Genomic DNA, 15,665 nt, shown 5'->3' with positions numbered 1-15,665 from the left:
TGCATGTTAGTTTTGCTGATAGGTCTCAGATATATACCCTAAGTGGGAAGGAACGACCAATTAGGTAAGTGTTTGACCTCTATACCCATAAAGGAAGAAACTATTGTTGTTAGTGAAAGTGATGTCATCAACAAAGATAAACACGTGGATGACTATATCATTATTAGAGTAAACAAAGTGAAAGATCAAATTTGATAGGCCTGGATCCAAATTTGATGAGAGTTCCCTAAAGCATAACAAACCAAGCACGAGGTACTTGCTTTAACCGATAGAGTGCTTTTGTTCAGCTTTAAAACAAGAGATTTATTAGCATTCTATAAAACTGGAGGTTGAACAATATAAACAGTCTGATCAAGGTCACCCATCGTTCAAGGTATTGTTGACATCTAGCTGTTGTAGAGGCCTGCCATTGGACAATGTAAGAATAGTTGTAAGAGTGATAACCTTTATGATAAAATTAAATGTATCATTCTAACCATCACCATATTTATGATGAAACCCCTTAGCCACTAATATGGTTATATACTTTTTCACTTAACCATCATGATTTTCTTTTACTCTTGATATCCATTTGCAGCCAATAGGGTTCCTACCAGGGAGAAAAAGGCACAAAATACCATGTGTGTTATCAATGAGTGCATCATATTCAACTTGCATAGCAACAAGCCAAGTAGGACCAAACAATGCCAGCTTAGTTGTTTTGTGCTCAATATGAGCAAGTAAGAGTGTGAGGTGAAGTCTAGGACACACTATACTAATCATGGGTCTTATTTGCACAGGGTGAACACCGTACTTGCAAGAAGTACGACCATTCCTTCCCCCGCTAGTATGGTTCCAACAGGGGTAGTGATATTTTTCTGTCTTGTGAAAAGTGTCCCTTTTTCTCAAAACCTTCATTTCCTCTTATGAAATGCTCTTGGGAGTTTAAGGAAATTACCAGGAGTTAGAGAAGTTTGGGCAGGTCAAAGCATAATGGGCAAATTGGAGTGTAAGAGTGACCTAGGTTGAATCAACCGATGGGTCAATGTAGCTTTCCGGGGTTGTACGCCTTGCCGAATATTATTTTATTCCCTTATTTAGGACGGTGGTGTGTGTGTCTATATATATATATATATATGAAAGTCTAGTAACGTGTTCCCTTCTAGAGAAGAGAGAGAGAAAGTGTGTGTGTGTGTGTGTGTGAGAGAGAGAGAGAGAGAGAGAGAGAGAGAGAGAGAGAGTGGGAAAGGGTCTCCATGGGTCATAACGGGAAGCACAAAGTGAGAGAGAAAGAGGTGGAGGCTGCACCGTCCTCTAGTGGCGGTAGGCACCTTGACAAAGTTACTACATCAGTGTTCGTTTCTAATTTCCCAGATGAGGTTACTAATGAAGATCTGTGGGAGCTGTTCATCCCGTTTGGCAGAGTGGGTGAAGTCTTCATACCCCGTAAGCTTGATAAATGGAATCGCCGTTTTGCGTTTGTTAAGTTTAGGGATGTGAGGCATCTGGAAGAGTTTGAAGCAAGCTTGCAGGATGTGTGGTGGGGAAAGAAGAAGCTCAGGATCAATATTGCAAAGTTTGGGAAAGAAGATGTAGCTAGGGAGGACAAAAATGATAAGGATGGTCCAGCAAAAGTGAGGTTTTTGCAAGATAGAAACATAGTGGAGGAAGGTAAATATTTTAGTGATGCGCTGTAGAAGACCAATAGGGCCGTGAATGGGTCGGTAAAGGCGGTGGAGCAACCGGTGTTGCAAATAGCTCCGGTTGAAGAGGTGCTCGATGACCTTAAACTGAGCTACGTGGGTGTCCTGTGGAATCATATGGATGCTAAAGATTTACAAACCTGCCTTTTCATTGAAGGGTGGAGAGGTATAAAAGTTTTCCCCATGGGAGAAAAGATTGTGTTGCTGAAAGGGGAGTCGTCAGATTCAATCTCAGGTGCGTTGCTGGTGAAGAAGGTGTGGTGGGAAGCAACATTCAAGGAAGTCAGGCCATGGTCTCCTCCAAAAGTAGCAATGTCTAGAAGAGTCTGGATACAAGTTAGGGGTATCCCTCTTCACATTTGGGATGAGATCTTCTTCAAAGAACTTTGTTCTCTTTTTGGAGAGTTTATCGATTTCAATGCGGCCACGGCGGAACGGATGAGGTTTGATGTTGCCAACCTCCTTATCTCAACAAAGAGGATGGGGAGGATGGATGAATGTGTTAGAATTAAGGTGATGGGAGCTATGTATTTGATCTGGGTGGTGGAGGCGGCTGCGCCGGTGGAGGTGGAGGACGATGGTGGTAAGAGTGTGCTGGAGGCGGAGGTTGATTTTGGGGTGGGGGATGATTTTGTGCCGGAACCAGAGGAGGAGGATCAGTGGGATGTCGACGGAAGGGAGTTGGTGTAGGTCTCCAATGATGGGGACAATGTGGAAAGTGACGGTTCCATGGGGTCTGCAGCAGGTCCGAGGGGCCCAGTGACTATTCTAGGTCAGATGGGACAATTGAGGAGTCTAGATAAGAATCTTTCAGTGGAGCAGGTAAAAGGTTGTGTGATTGGGGATGGTAGCCCTGACATTCCTATCTTGGAGCACCAAGTGGCCAATGAGGAAGAGAGAGGCACTATGTTGGGAAGTGGGGAAGCAGCGTGTGGGGATTTGAGAATGGAACAAAATCCTGTTCGACAGGCGGTTGTTGTAGAGGAGGTGGGTAAAGTCAATTGTGTTCCTTTCATTGTTGATAACGAGGGACCCACACTTGCTTTGTCAGCAGAACCCAATCTGAATATTGGGCCTACTACTTTAGTTGATGAATTGGGCTTTAGTGAAGAAGTGGACTCAGAAGAAACAATTTCTGAGTTTTCCTTGCAAGAAGGGGAAGTAACAATGAGGAGGTGTATCCAGAAAGTTCAGAGGAAGAAAATGCCACATTCTTATGGGGCTCATAAATGCTTTCAATTTGCGGAGGCAGTGAGGGAGGGTAAAATTCCGTCTAAACGTAAGCGGAAAGCTATTCATGGCAGGCCAACTTTAGAGGCGGTGAATGGAGAGGAAGTTCCTTTGGCTTTGAATGAGGGTGGTGGAGTTGCGAGAAGCGAGGACGGGGTCCAGGGAGAAGCCTCTGTGTCTAGGGATCCGTCTGGGCATTCCTTCGGCCTAAGGTTGATTATGGAGGAGACAGGAACTTGGGTCCCTGAATCTCCGAATAATGGCGGTGATATTTCTAGAAGGAAAACTCTTGATGCTACCCGCATTTTTAGTTTACAAAAAAAGGATGGGTTTTCTTTTAAAGTGGTGGATCAAGGGATGGTATCCAAGTTGGCGGACCTTGAAGAAGTACAAGTGTTGAAAGATGGTTTAATGGGGAGGGATGAAGCTGATCAATGATTGTGTTGTCCTATAATTTTCGAGGTTTAGGGGGCGTGTGAAGAAAAATAAGGTGAAAGATCTTGTGTATTCCCATAAGGTTGATTTTTTGGCAATTCAAGAGACCAAATTAGAAGCGGTTTCAGATTCCTTGTGTCATAATCTTTGGGGTTGTGATGATTGCGATTGGGTCTTCCTTCCTTCTATAAGAAATAGTGGGGGCATTCTCTCAATTTGGAGGAAGTCTACCTCTTCTCTTCTTTTCTCCCTTGTTGGAGAAGGTTTTGTTTGTGTTTGCTTTGAATGGGGAGTCGATAAAAAGAAGTGTTTTGTGGTTAATGTTTATTCCAAATGTGACCTTTCGGCAAAGAAAAGGTTGTGGGATAATCTTGTGTTGGTTAAAAATACTTTTGGAGATGGTTTGTGGTGTGTTATTGGTGACTTTAATGCGGTTAGTTGCTCGGGCGAAAGAAGAGGGATTAATGAAGAAGTGTCGCCGGGTATGGTTTTGGAAATGAATTTCTTTATTTCCTTCTTGTTGAATATAGATCTTATTGATGTTAATCCTCTCGGAAGGAGTTTTACTTGGTACCGTCCGAATGGTAGAGTTATGAGTCGCATTGATAGAGCACTAGTATCGGAAAGTTGGAGTAGTTGTTGGGGTAGTTTATCTTTATGGGCTCTCCCGAGATCTATTTCGGATCATTGTCCTTTGGTCCTTTGGTAGAAGATGTTTGGAGAGGCCATGTGGGCGATGGGTGGATGGGGGTTATTTTGAAAAATAAATTGAAGGGAGTAAAGGAGGAGCTTAAAGTTTGGAGTAAGGAAGTATACGGGGATTTAAATTTAAAAGCGAAAAAGTTAATAGAGGAGATTGCGGATCTCGATGTCAAGGGGGAGTTTGGGGTGTTGAGCAGCGACGAGGTGGTTGCAAGGAAGAAGAAGTTTGAGGAGATGTGGAGCCTTCTTAGATGTAAAGATGCTAGTATGTTCCAAAGATCCAAATCTAGCTGGCTTAAAGAGGGAGATGCTAATTCTAAATTTTTCCATAGATGTGTTAAGGCTAGGGCGACCCGAAACTCTCTTAAAGCTATTGAAGTGGAGGGGGTTTGGGTGGAGTCCCCAATGGAGGTTCGAAAGGCGGTGGTTGATCATTTTAGAAGGCATGTGACGGAAGATCATTGGGAGAGACCAACCTTGGATGGAGTTGATTTTTCGATGCTCACCGAGGAGGAAAATAGGGAGCTAACCACCCCTTTTTCAATGTTGGAGATAGAAGATGTGATTAAAACTAGTGATGGTAGTAAAAGTCCGGGCCCGACGGTTTTAATTTTGCTTTCTTCAAAGAGTTTTGGTACCTTGTGAAACATGAGATCCGGATTATGTTCGATCAATTCCATGTTAATGAAAAGCTTCCAAAGAGCTTTCTTTCTTTCTTTGTGACATTAATCCCAAAGGTAAATGCCCCGGTGTCTCTAAATCAATACCGTCCAATTTCTCTTTTAGGGAGTTTGTATAAGCTCCTCTCAAAAGTGCTTGCTAAAAGGCTCTCTAAGGTGATGAACTCCATTATTTCGGTTTCGCAATCGGCTTTCTTGAAAGGTAGGCACTTGGTGGATGGAGTGTTAATTGTCAATGAGGTTGTGGATTTGGCGAAGAGGGCTAAGAGAGAATGCTTGATTTTAAAAGTGGGTTTTGAGAAGGCATATGACTCGGTGAATTGGGGTTTTCTTGAATATATGATCAGAAGGGTGGGTATGGAGGAGAAGTGGGTGAGGTGGATGAAGGCTTGTACTTTTGGCTGAAATATGTCCATCCTAGTGAATGGGAGTCCCACCGAAGAAATTAATGTTCAAAGAGGCCTCAAGCAAGGAGATCCGCTAGCTCCGTTTTTATTCCTTTTGGTGGCCGAAGGCTTTAATTGCTTGATGACAAATGTGGTGAATCGAAATTTATTCAAAGGTTTTGAGATCAAAAGAGGTGGATTGGTTGTTTCCCATTTACAATATGTCGATGATACTCTTTGTATCGGCGAACCAACGGTGGACAATCTTTGGATGTTGAAAGCCGTGTTAAGAGGTTTTGAGATGGCATCGGGGTTGAAAGTAAACTTTCACAAGAGTTCGTTAATTGGGATTAATGTTGATAGGGAGTTTATGGAGGCAGCGTGTAGATTCCTTCATTGTAGAGAAGGAGCCATTCCCTTCAATTACTTGGGCTTGCCGGTAGGAGCTAATCATAAAAAGGTGTTAACATGGGAGCCTATGTTAGATCAATTGAAGAAAAGGCTAAATTCTTGGGGAAACAAATACGTGAGTCTTGGAGGTAGAATTGTCCTCTTAAACTCCGTGTTAAATGCTATTCCTATTTTTTATTTATCCTTCTTGAAAATTCCAACTAAGGTCCTTAGAATGGTTATCCGGATTCAAAGGGAGTTCCTTTGGGGGGGTGTGAGAGGGGGCCGGAAAATTAGTTGGGTGAAGTGGAGGAAGGTATGTCAACCTAGAACCAAAGGAGGTTTAGGGGTTAGGGATGTTAAGGTGGTCAATTTGAGTCTTTTGGCCAAGTGGAAACGGCGCCTACTTCAAGAGGAACAACCGCTTTGGAAGAGGGTGTTGGTGGAAAAGTATGGAGATCATGTTTGTGGTTTGGCTCCATCCGAGGATACTAGGTGGCCGAGGTTCGCATCTTTATGGTGGAGGAACCATATGTCTTTGGAGGAGGGAGTTGGTGAACATTGGTTTTCTAATAGGGTGATAAGGAAAATTGGTGATGGGAAAAATACTAGTTTTTGGAAGGATAGATGGATGGGGGAAGAACCTTTGTATAAGGTTTATCCTAGACTTTTTTCTATCTCATCTCAAAAGGAGGTTAAGGTGGGTGACGTGGTGTCTTTGCAAGATGGGGTGTGTGTGTGGGGTTTAAATTGGAGGAGACATCCTTTCCTCTGGGACCTCAATCTAATAGATAACTTGATGGCTTCTCTAGAGGGTGTCAATGTGAGGAGTGAAGAAGATAGGTGGGTGTGGCTTCCGGAGGAGGTAGGGGGTTTCTCGGTAAAATCCGCCTATACCGTTTTGGAAAGGATTTTACTATTTGATGAGGATCTTTGTACATTAGAGGAAGAGGTATTCGGGGTGATATGGAAGAGTCCGGCTCCTTCTAAGGTGGTGGCGTTTTCGTGGACTTTATTTCTTGATCGCATCCCTACGCAAGCTAATCTAGCTCTTCGTCACATTCTTGAGCCGGATGCCTCTCTTTTGTGTGTGTTGTGTGATCGTATGGAGGAGACGTCTACACATCACTTCCTACATTGTGACATGGCTTCTAGGATTTGGCGTGGAGTTTTGAATTGGCTTGAGTTCAATGTTATTACCCCTCCAAATATCTTTGTGCATTTTGATCGTTGGAATAGCGAGGCCTCCCCGAAAAGAATTAAAAAGGGAGCTTGGTTAATTTGGCATGCGACTATTTGGTCGATTTGGAAGGAAAGAAATGCTAGGATATTTAAAAATCAAAGGAGGGAGGTTGAGGAGATTGTTGACGAAATCAAGGCGGTTTCTTGGTTTTGGGCGCTAAGTAGATTGAGGATAGCTTCTTTCCTCTTTTACGAGTGGACTTGGAATCCTAGAGAGTGCCTAAGTAGAAGATGAATGGGGCTTTTTTTGGATCTGCTATTGGGACAGGTTTTTACGGTCTCAGCTTGCTGTTTTGTGGCAGTTGCGTTTTGGTGTTGTTCGGTGTTGGGAGAGTATGTATATAGCTTCTGTTCTGTTTGTATTTTTGGCTCTTTCCAACTCTGTAACTTTCATTTTCTGCCTGGCCCTTTTTGCTGCTTTGGTTTTCTGGTAGCAGGGGTCTTTTTGTGTAACAGCTTGCCTATTTGCACATCTTGTGCTAGGCTTTTCTAATATATTATGCTGATTCATAAAATATATATATATATATATATATATATATATATATATATATATATATTGATGGTCCGCAATCTACCAAACACGAGGCTAAAATTTTAGGCGAAGTACTTTATAAGCATAACATTCAATCCAAGTTTGATGGTAGTTCACTAATAGGTTCAGGATGTTTTTGCCACAAAAATTGCACACATCATATATGTCGCCCATGAACAGGGGCGGTTCTAAGGCCCGGCGAGCCCGGGCACTCGCCTGGGCTCCGGCCCAAATTTTTTGCAATTTCTTATGTAAATCCCCTTGAATTTCTTATATAAACCCCTATAAATTGGGCAATTTCTTTAAATTTTTTATTATTTGCTTGCAATTTCTTATGTAAACCCCTATAAATGTATTGCAAAAATTTTTTCGCCCGGGCTTTATAAAAATCCTGGCTCCGCCACTGCCCATGAAGGTGAGAAAAAACACAAGAAGGGGGGTTGAATTGTGTTAGCTTTTTCTTCTTTTTAAAACTAAGACAGTTTCCAGAGTCTGATAGAGTTCAGAGTCTTGAACAGAGTTCAGGGTCTTATGCAGCGGATAATGTAAAGAGTAGAGATAAGAGAAAGACACAAAGCAATGATACATGTTCCTTCCACAATCCGAAAGTAGTCTTGTCCCCCTTGCACTTCCAAGGAGAGTTCACTAAAATTAATATCTGATTACAATTGCTCAAGCACAAAAGCAAGATACTTCAAACTATTCAAGCACAAAAGCAAGAGGTTTCCTATGCTCAAGCACAAACACAAGAGTCTTCCTATGCTCAAGCACAAAAGCAAGAGTCTTCTAAACAAACACAATTACACAAAAATATGTTTAAGGTTGAACACTTGATATACAATCAGTGGTGTTCACAATACAAATCAGATACAGATTCTAGAATTTCTAAGATATGAAAGCTGTTAAGAAATTTTAAGTGAACTTTGGTGTGAAACAATTTCAGCAGAGTTTTGACACTTGTAAAATTGTTGTGAGTCTCTTACAATCTTCAAGTCTTCACTCCTTTATATAGAAATGTGAAAGATACGTTGAGGATTGCCAACACATCAAAAAGAGTCGTTGTTGAAGCTTGATAATCATCAATGATCTGTTGCTTGATTTGGTTATTGTCCTAGGAGGGAACAATTTCAAATTCATTCCATGAATAGAAAGTAACCTGCGTAGCCACAATTGTTATCTTGTACTACTGCAGACGTGAGGAGTGGAGTAGTGGTTGTACAATTGTACTATGTCCTTTTCCTGAGCTCTTCGATGGATAAGCATCCAATGCCTTCTAATTCTTCTGAAATAGCCGTTGCTCCAGGCTTCCATTCCTTCATTAATCATATGTATTCAGAATAACAACATTTAACTAACTTCAGTTTCTGGTGAACTCCAGCTTCTGATGGTTCTTCAGACTCTCTGATGACGTTAGCTTCTGGTAGACAACTTCTGGTAGACAGCTTCTGATAGTCTTCAGACGCTCTTTGACTTCAGACTTTGTCTTCATTCTTGCAACACAAGCTTCTCTTTTGTAAATTCCATTGCTCTCATTTGTTCTTTCAGAACTTATACTTGAACTAAAGACATTTAACTTTTTGTCTATGGTCCTGCACACTTGAAAAAATATTAGCATATTGATCGTTGTCGTGCGCGATCAAAAATAAGTATTTTAAAACAAGTAGTACAAGGTAGTTAACCTTGGTCGTCTCTCAAAGATTTCTGACGTAAAAATGGCTAAACAAGAACACTGTAAACAAATTACAGTAATATAAAAATGGGGGGATTCAATTTGAGAATCAGTTTTGAAAAGAAACGAAATAACAATCAATTTAAGATGATCGATTCACTGATTACAACAGTGTTCATGGGATATATCATCAATTCAAAGAATTATTCCCTTTTTTATAATTCCAATTCTGTTTCATTACAAGACTAACCAATCAACCGATGATGAGGCCTTTATGAATTCCTACGAAGATAGATTACAACCGTTAAACTATCATAGATTATGATTAACTGAAATTCTTGCACAACCGTTACAAAAACACAATTAATTTAGAAATTGGATTCAATCGAACCTTATAACTAAGTCATATATTCTAACAAACCCTATTCGAATTAACACAAACAACCGCTGGTATTGATTCGAATAATCTTGACTCTAATTTGAAAGCATCAACCGATTATCTCAAAATAGATTAAAGCAATAACAATATTCGTGAGTTAACCAACAATCAGAAATTGAGTTTGCACGACGAAAGTTTGAAAGAAAAGAAATAGAATCATAAAAACAGAATTGACATTGCAAACCAAACCTTAATATCCTTGATGAACAACCTGAATCAGTGAATCAACCTAGGGTTTCAAGCTTCCATGACAATATGTTTGCACCAGAGTTTAATAAAATGCCTAAATCAAATCCAAGAAGCGTGTCTGCTGTTTTCAACCTTATTTATAGGTATAAACATCTACTAACAATATATGAAAGTTGAAGTACAACCAAATTTCACAATTTTCCTCTTTAAAATTCATGAGCTCCTTAATTTTATGTGCATAATGGTCATTTTGCAAAATTTAATTTAATTGTTTTAAAATTAATTATAAATAATGGCCATCTCTAACAAATTTCGACGGAAAACTATGAAATTAAATAATTTGTTAAAAATTACGGATAATGTCATCACAACTCTAACAAATTTTCACGGACGGATAACTATGGAATTAATTTATTTGTTTTTCAAAAAATGACTTTTTTTTTTACCAAGTTTTCAAAAAATAACTTCAAAATTTGTTTTTTTTTTTTGGATGCAAAACTAATAAGTCTTTAAAATATTTTTAAAACGTTATCTAATTTCCACGTCCACGGATAAGTTGATATAACAAATTTCCACGGATATTTATATTTTGGATGCAAAATTAACAAGTCTTTGTAATACTTTTAAATCTAAAATATTATTTGTTTTTATAATCTACTGACAATATATATAAAACAATGTATTATAGCAAAATATGGGGAAAAAAAGTTGAAGTTACTCTTCTTTGCCATAGATGTAGGAAATGGCTAGACTTATGTACGGTACTACCATATATGCAGTTCTTCCTGTTTTCTTATCCTCAAATGACACGTGTAATGGTATTTTTATCTCTCATGCATGCTTATGTAATCTCTGCAGCTAAAAAGTTGGAACTGAATAAATAAAAAACGGTCATCGTCGTTGAAACCCATGGCACCGAGAAACCAATCATAAGACAAGAGCACCACCCACACAACCGTGGAAATCGATCAGTGATTAGACAAAATTTGTTGGTGTCCAACGTTGAACAAGAAAGGAGGCTTATATCCAAAAAAATCTGAGTATGGGTTCAGAAGAATGTCTCTGGTCTTATATTTCAGATGTTGGATCTTGAAGTATTATTTTGATTTGGAACGTTGGATCTTGAAGTATTATTTTGATTTGGAACTTATCACCAGTGTCTGACTTTACTAGACTTACAACTTGACTTACATGTTTGCATCTTATTTAAAATATCATAAAATCATGCACCAACAAGATGAGAATGGTTTACTGAGCAATGACTTTTTGCTATCGATGATTAAGTATGGATTCCATGACGAACATTTTAAATAATAGTGAAACACAGATCACCTTAACAAAGTTGTGGGGACGAAATTCAATTAAACAGAGAGAAAAGAAATCGCATAACAGGCGTTGAACCGTAACTGGTAATGGGCGAAATTGAATTTATTATTTTTAATTAAAAATACACGTGTCATTTTTTAATAGGGAACAGTTTGAACCGCACATATGGAACTTTATATAAGTTTTGTCCTATAGGAAAATAATTTATTATGGTCTCTTTTTTTTTTTTGACCAATTATTAGGGTTTCTTTTAATATCTTAATCTTGCTAATTTGCATATAATTTTTTGAATAGAAATGATACATTAATTTCTTCAAAAAAGAAACGATACATTAATGTTAATTATAATTGTTTTTAATAGAAACGATACATTAATGTTAATATTTTTAAAATAGTCTTTAGTTTTCAAAATTCAAGCATATCAACTTTCTTATATCGATATACATAAAATTTGATTTTGGAGATATAAGCACATAAATTATACAATGAGTGTGGTGTAAATATTTAATGGTATTTTGAAGAAACAATACAGTGATGTTGATGTTTTGAAAATAATCACAAGTTTTTGCAAATTTTATCATATCGACTATCACATATCATTAAATAAAAAATTTATTCTGCATATATAATAAGCTTATAAAATCCTCAATAAGTGTGGTGCAAATATTTTTCGGTGTTTTAAATATAAAATAAAAAGTTATTTCAAAGAAACACCACATTGATGTTGATATTTTGAAAATAGTCATGTGTTTTCAAAATTTTATCATATATGTACAAAAAAAATTATTTATACAAATATAAGAAAACAAAATCTGCAACGAGTGCGGTGCAAACATTGAACGGTGTTTTGCATATAAAATAAGAAGTTATTCAATAGAAACACTATATTAATGTTTATATTTGAACAATATTAATGAGTTTCCACGATTTTATCATATCAACTTTCTCATATATTTAGATAAAAAAATCGTTTCTGCAGATAAAACACATAAAATCTGCAACGGGTGCGGTGCAAACATTGAACGGTGTTTTGCATATAAAATAAAAAGTTATTTAATAGAAACAGTACATTAACGTTGATATTTTGAAAAAAGTCACAAGTTTCAAAAAATTTATCATATCGATTTTCTCATATATGTACTTGTGTGTGTTGACTATGTCACCAAATGGGTTGAAGCGATACCATGTGTTGCTAATGATGCTAAGACCGTTGTCAACTTCTTACAGAAGAATATTTTTACTAGGTTTGGAACCCCTAGAGTCTTGATCAGTGATGGGAGGAAACACTGCAATAATTTTCTTGAAAATGTGCTTAAAAAGTATAACATCAAGCATAAAGTTGCAACTCCTTATCACCCACAAACAAGTGGTCAAGTAGAGGTTTCAAACCGTTAGTTGAAACAGATACTAGAGAAGACAATTGCGTCAGATAGGAAGGATTGGTCTAAGAAATTAGATGACGCACTGTGGGCATATAGGACAACCTTCAAGATTCATATAGGGTTCTCACCCTATCAGTTAGTCTATGGGAAGGCATGTCATCTTCCAGTTGAACTAGAACATAAAGTATATTGGGCCATTAAAGCCTTAAATTTTGATCAAGTAGTTGCTGGTAAGAAAAGACTCTTGAAACTTAATGAACTTGAGGAGATGAGGTTGAGAGCATATGAAAATGCGCTCATCTATAAGGCCAAGACTAAAAGGTATCATGACAAAAACTTAGTATCTAGGGATATTAACTCTGGGCAACTAGTTTTGTTGTATAATTCCAGGTTGAAGTTGTTTCCTGGAAATCTCAAGTCAAAGTGGTCTGGACCGTTCTTAGTAAAAAATGTGTCACCTCATGGAGCTGTTGAGTTAATGACACCAGAAGGTGACCGAAGTTTCTAGGTGAATGGGCAGAGATTTAAGCCATATATGGGTGGCGACCTACCAAAAGAAAGGGTAGAGCTTATTCTAACGGACATTTAAGGGTCCTTGGCAATCAAGCTAGTGACGGTAAAAGAGCGCTTTGTGGGAGGCAACCCACTGTTTTATTTCCAGGTAGTATTTAAATTTTTATTGCTTTCAAAAACAAAAATGAAATAAAATATTTTAGCTGAAACAAACAGAGGAAGAAAATTTTTCATGTCCAATATTGGGCAAAATCGTGATACGTTTTGAGTAAAACGTGACACGATTTTGCCTCCTTCTGAAGCTCTAAAAAAAATTTCTAAGTTAAAATTGGTGTCTTCTTGACATTTACAATCGTGTCATGTTGGCCAAATCGTGACACGTTTTCTGGGCAAGAAATTTTTCAAAAGAGAAAATCATGACACGTTTTTACCCAAACGTGACACGATTTTGGTGGTTTTCAAAATTCTGACCGTTACAAAACCAAATCGTGACATGTTTTTGCTAAACGTGACACGATTTTGCCAACCTATAAATAAACCCACCACGATTTTCATTCCATTCACTTCCACAAGTAGTCAAACTCTGCCAAAATTTTCACAGAACCCTAACCTACGAAATTTTCACCCATTCTAACCATTTTCCTTCACCTTTTCATCTCCAAAACACAAATTCATCACCCTAAACCTTCGTCTACCACACAAAACAACCAACCTTCATCATCATCCTCATCTTCATCACCAACCCACAAATTCAACCTTCATCAAACCCTAACCATGGCACCAAACACCCGCAACAAACAAACCAAAAAAGCCAAGGTCGCCTCTAAACACAAACAACCTGTCAAACCAAACCCCACAGCCACACCACCACCGTCCATGAACCACCGTTTCATTAACGAACATGCTCGTGACCACTTCAAGGACATAAGACACTATCGAGTGATCCAAGAGAGAGCTTTTGACCTCCCAAAACTCTTAGGAAACTCTGAGTTCAACCAAGTCATCACACAGAGAGGTTGGAAGTCTCTCAACAACATGATTTTTGAGCAGGCCAACAAGACTTTGGCCCTTGAGTTCTATGTGAATGCCTGGGAGGGGAAAAATATTGATTATAGCCCTGAGGCTATTAACTCGCTTTTGGATATTCACCCGCCTGAACAATGTGATGTTTAGAGGCGGATAGATGAGTGCATGGATTGGAATGACGAAACGTGGGAAGAGCTTATGTTGCAGTTGTGTGTAGAGGGAGCAAAATTGTAGGGAGGATCTTGGATGCTGTTAAGGTCTGATTTCCAGCCGGTCCCCAAGGCTTGGGCGTCATTTGTGGTACAAATATTGGAGGGCACCTCTTGCACTGCTGAGATACCATTGAGGCGAGTCCACACGATTGCCACTATTCTTGATGGGGCGCCCATAAATGTTGGTGAGTTGATTGCCAACAACATTGCTCTTTTTGCTTCAGGTACGAAGAAAGTTGTACCTCACTTGAGCCTTATTTGTTGGCTTTGTGAGGAAGCTGAGTGTGATCTATATGCTAATGATCTGAGTGCCCCTATGATGAAACCTCTGACGGACACATACATGGATGGATTTTTGAGGGAGTATCATGAGCATCTGCATCAGATTCAGACTGATGAGGCAGATGCAGCAGGACATCCACCTCCACCCCAACCTCAGATGTCTCACGGAGAGGGGAGCAGTCAGCAGGGTACTTATGCACCCATTCATCCGATGATGATGGACTACATGTTCTGTCATTCCAACTTGATGAATGAGGTTTCTGATCAGGAGTATTGGAACCGTCCTAGGTCTGGTCTAGAGTTCACAGAGGTAGTCTGCCTCAACAGGAGGCCGATGACTGGGTCTTTTGAGCGTTTTGATGGGTCCGAGGAGGCTATGGACCATTATTTTGATGTGACTCGAGGACGAGCTCAGGATAGAGAGGGGGGATCAGGCTGACTTTGCTGCTGGTGGTGCTAGGACTAGGTCTTACTTTGGGGGGGATTCTTATGCATAAGAGAACCCTAGCACGTGGATTCCTTAGGACCAGATGGAGGATTGAGTGGACTACTGATGGTCCAACTCATTTTATGTTTCTTCTTTTGTTTCGGCACTTTTATTTTGTCATTTGAACACTTTAATTGTTTTCATGTTGGTTAACTCGGTTGTACCCCCGTTTATGTAATTGTTATTGAACTTGTTTATTATTGATGAATTTACTTGTTTTATTGAGTCTTTCCAGTTTAGTAAAAAAATGTTTGTTCAAGCGGTATTCCAAAAGTTCATAAGGAGGAGTGACTTGTGATTCAACGGTGAAGTGTACAACAGTTAAAGATAGGTAGTCTCAACTCTCAGAAATCTAAACATTGTAAGGCTCATGGCCAAATTTTATTTTTCCAATTTACTTATAAAGAGTTTCCATGCATCTACATTTCTAGAACTTGCATTGTTTCTTTATTGTCGATTGATCTTTGTCATATACATACTGAGGCAAAAATGCTTTGTCTTGTGAGTCTTTTGAAGCCTACCCTGATGTTAATTGATATTTTATCCCTTTTAAAGCCAAATTGAGCCGGTAGGTTTAGATTTTTTTGTTCGGTGACAAACTACATTACAAGCTTAGAGACTTTTAGGATTTTTCCAAAAATGTTATATCTGAGTTAGGCATTGTAGAATGTTGCTAAATAATAAGTTTGGGGTTGCTATTGGAATTTGCAACCAATTAAGTTTGGGGTGGGGTACTAGAGAACAAAGAAAGAACTTTATGAAAAATACACACAAAAATGGTGTATAAAAAAAATAGAATGAAAAGGGACAAAACATTGAAAATTCGAGTAACTTTAAACTCGATTGTCCCAACAGTTA

At 38.7% G+C, this 15,665-nt stretch overlaps 1 pseudogene; it reads left to right on the top strand.

The window, feature by feature from the left end:
- Positions 1-2,411: 2,411 nt before the first annotated feature.
- On the top strand, positions 2,412-6,982 carry LOC146899693 (uncharacterized; annotated as a pseudogene).
- Positions 6,983-15,665: the final 8,683 nt, after the last annotated feature.

This window comes from Medicago sativa, chromosome 8 (assembly GCF_051527215.1).
Source record: "Medicago sativa cultivar Bolivia chromosome 8, Bolivia_mono, whole genome shotgun sequence".
Taxonomy (NCBI): domain Eukaryota; kingdom Viridiplantae; phylum Streptophyta; class Magnoliopsida; order Fabales; family Fabaceae; genus Medicago; species Medicago sativa.
The sequence above is the reverse complement of the archived record's forward strand: the minus strand, read 5'-3'. Positions and strand labels throughout refer to the sequence as shown.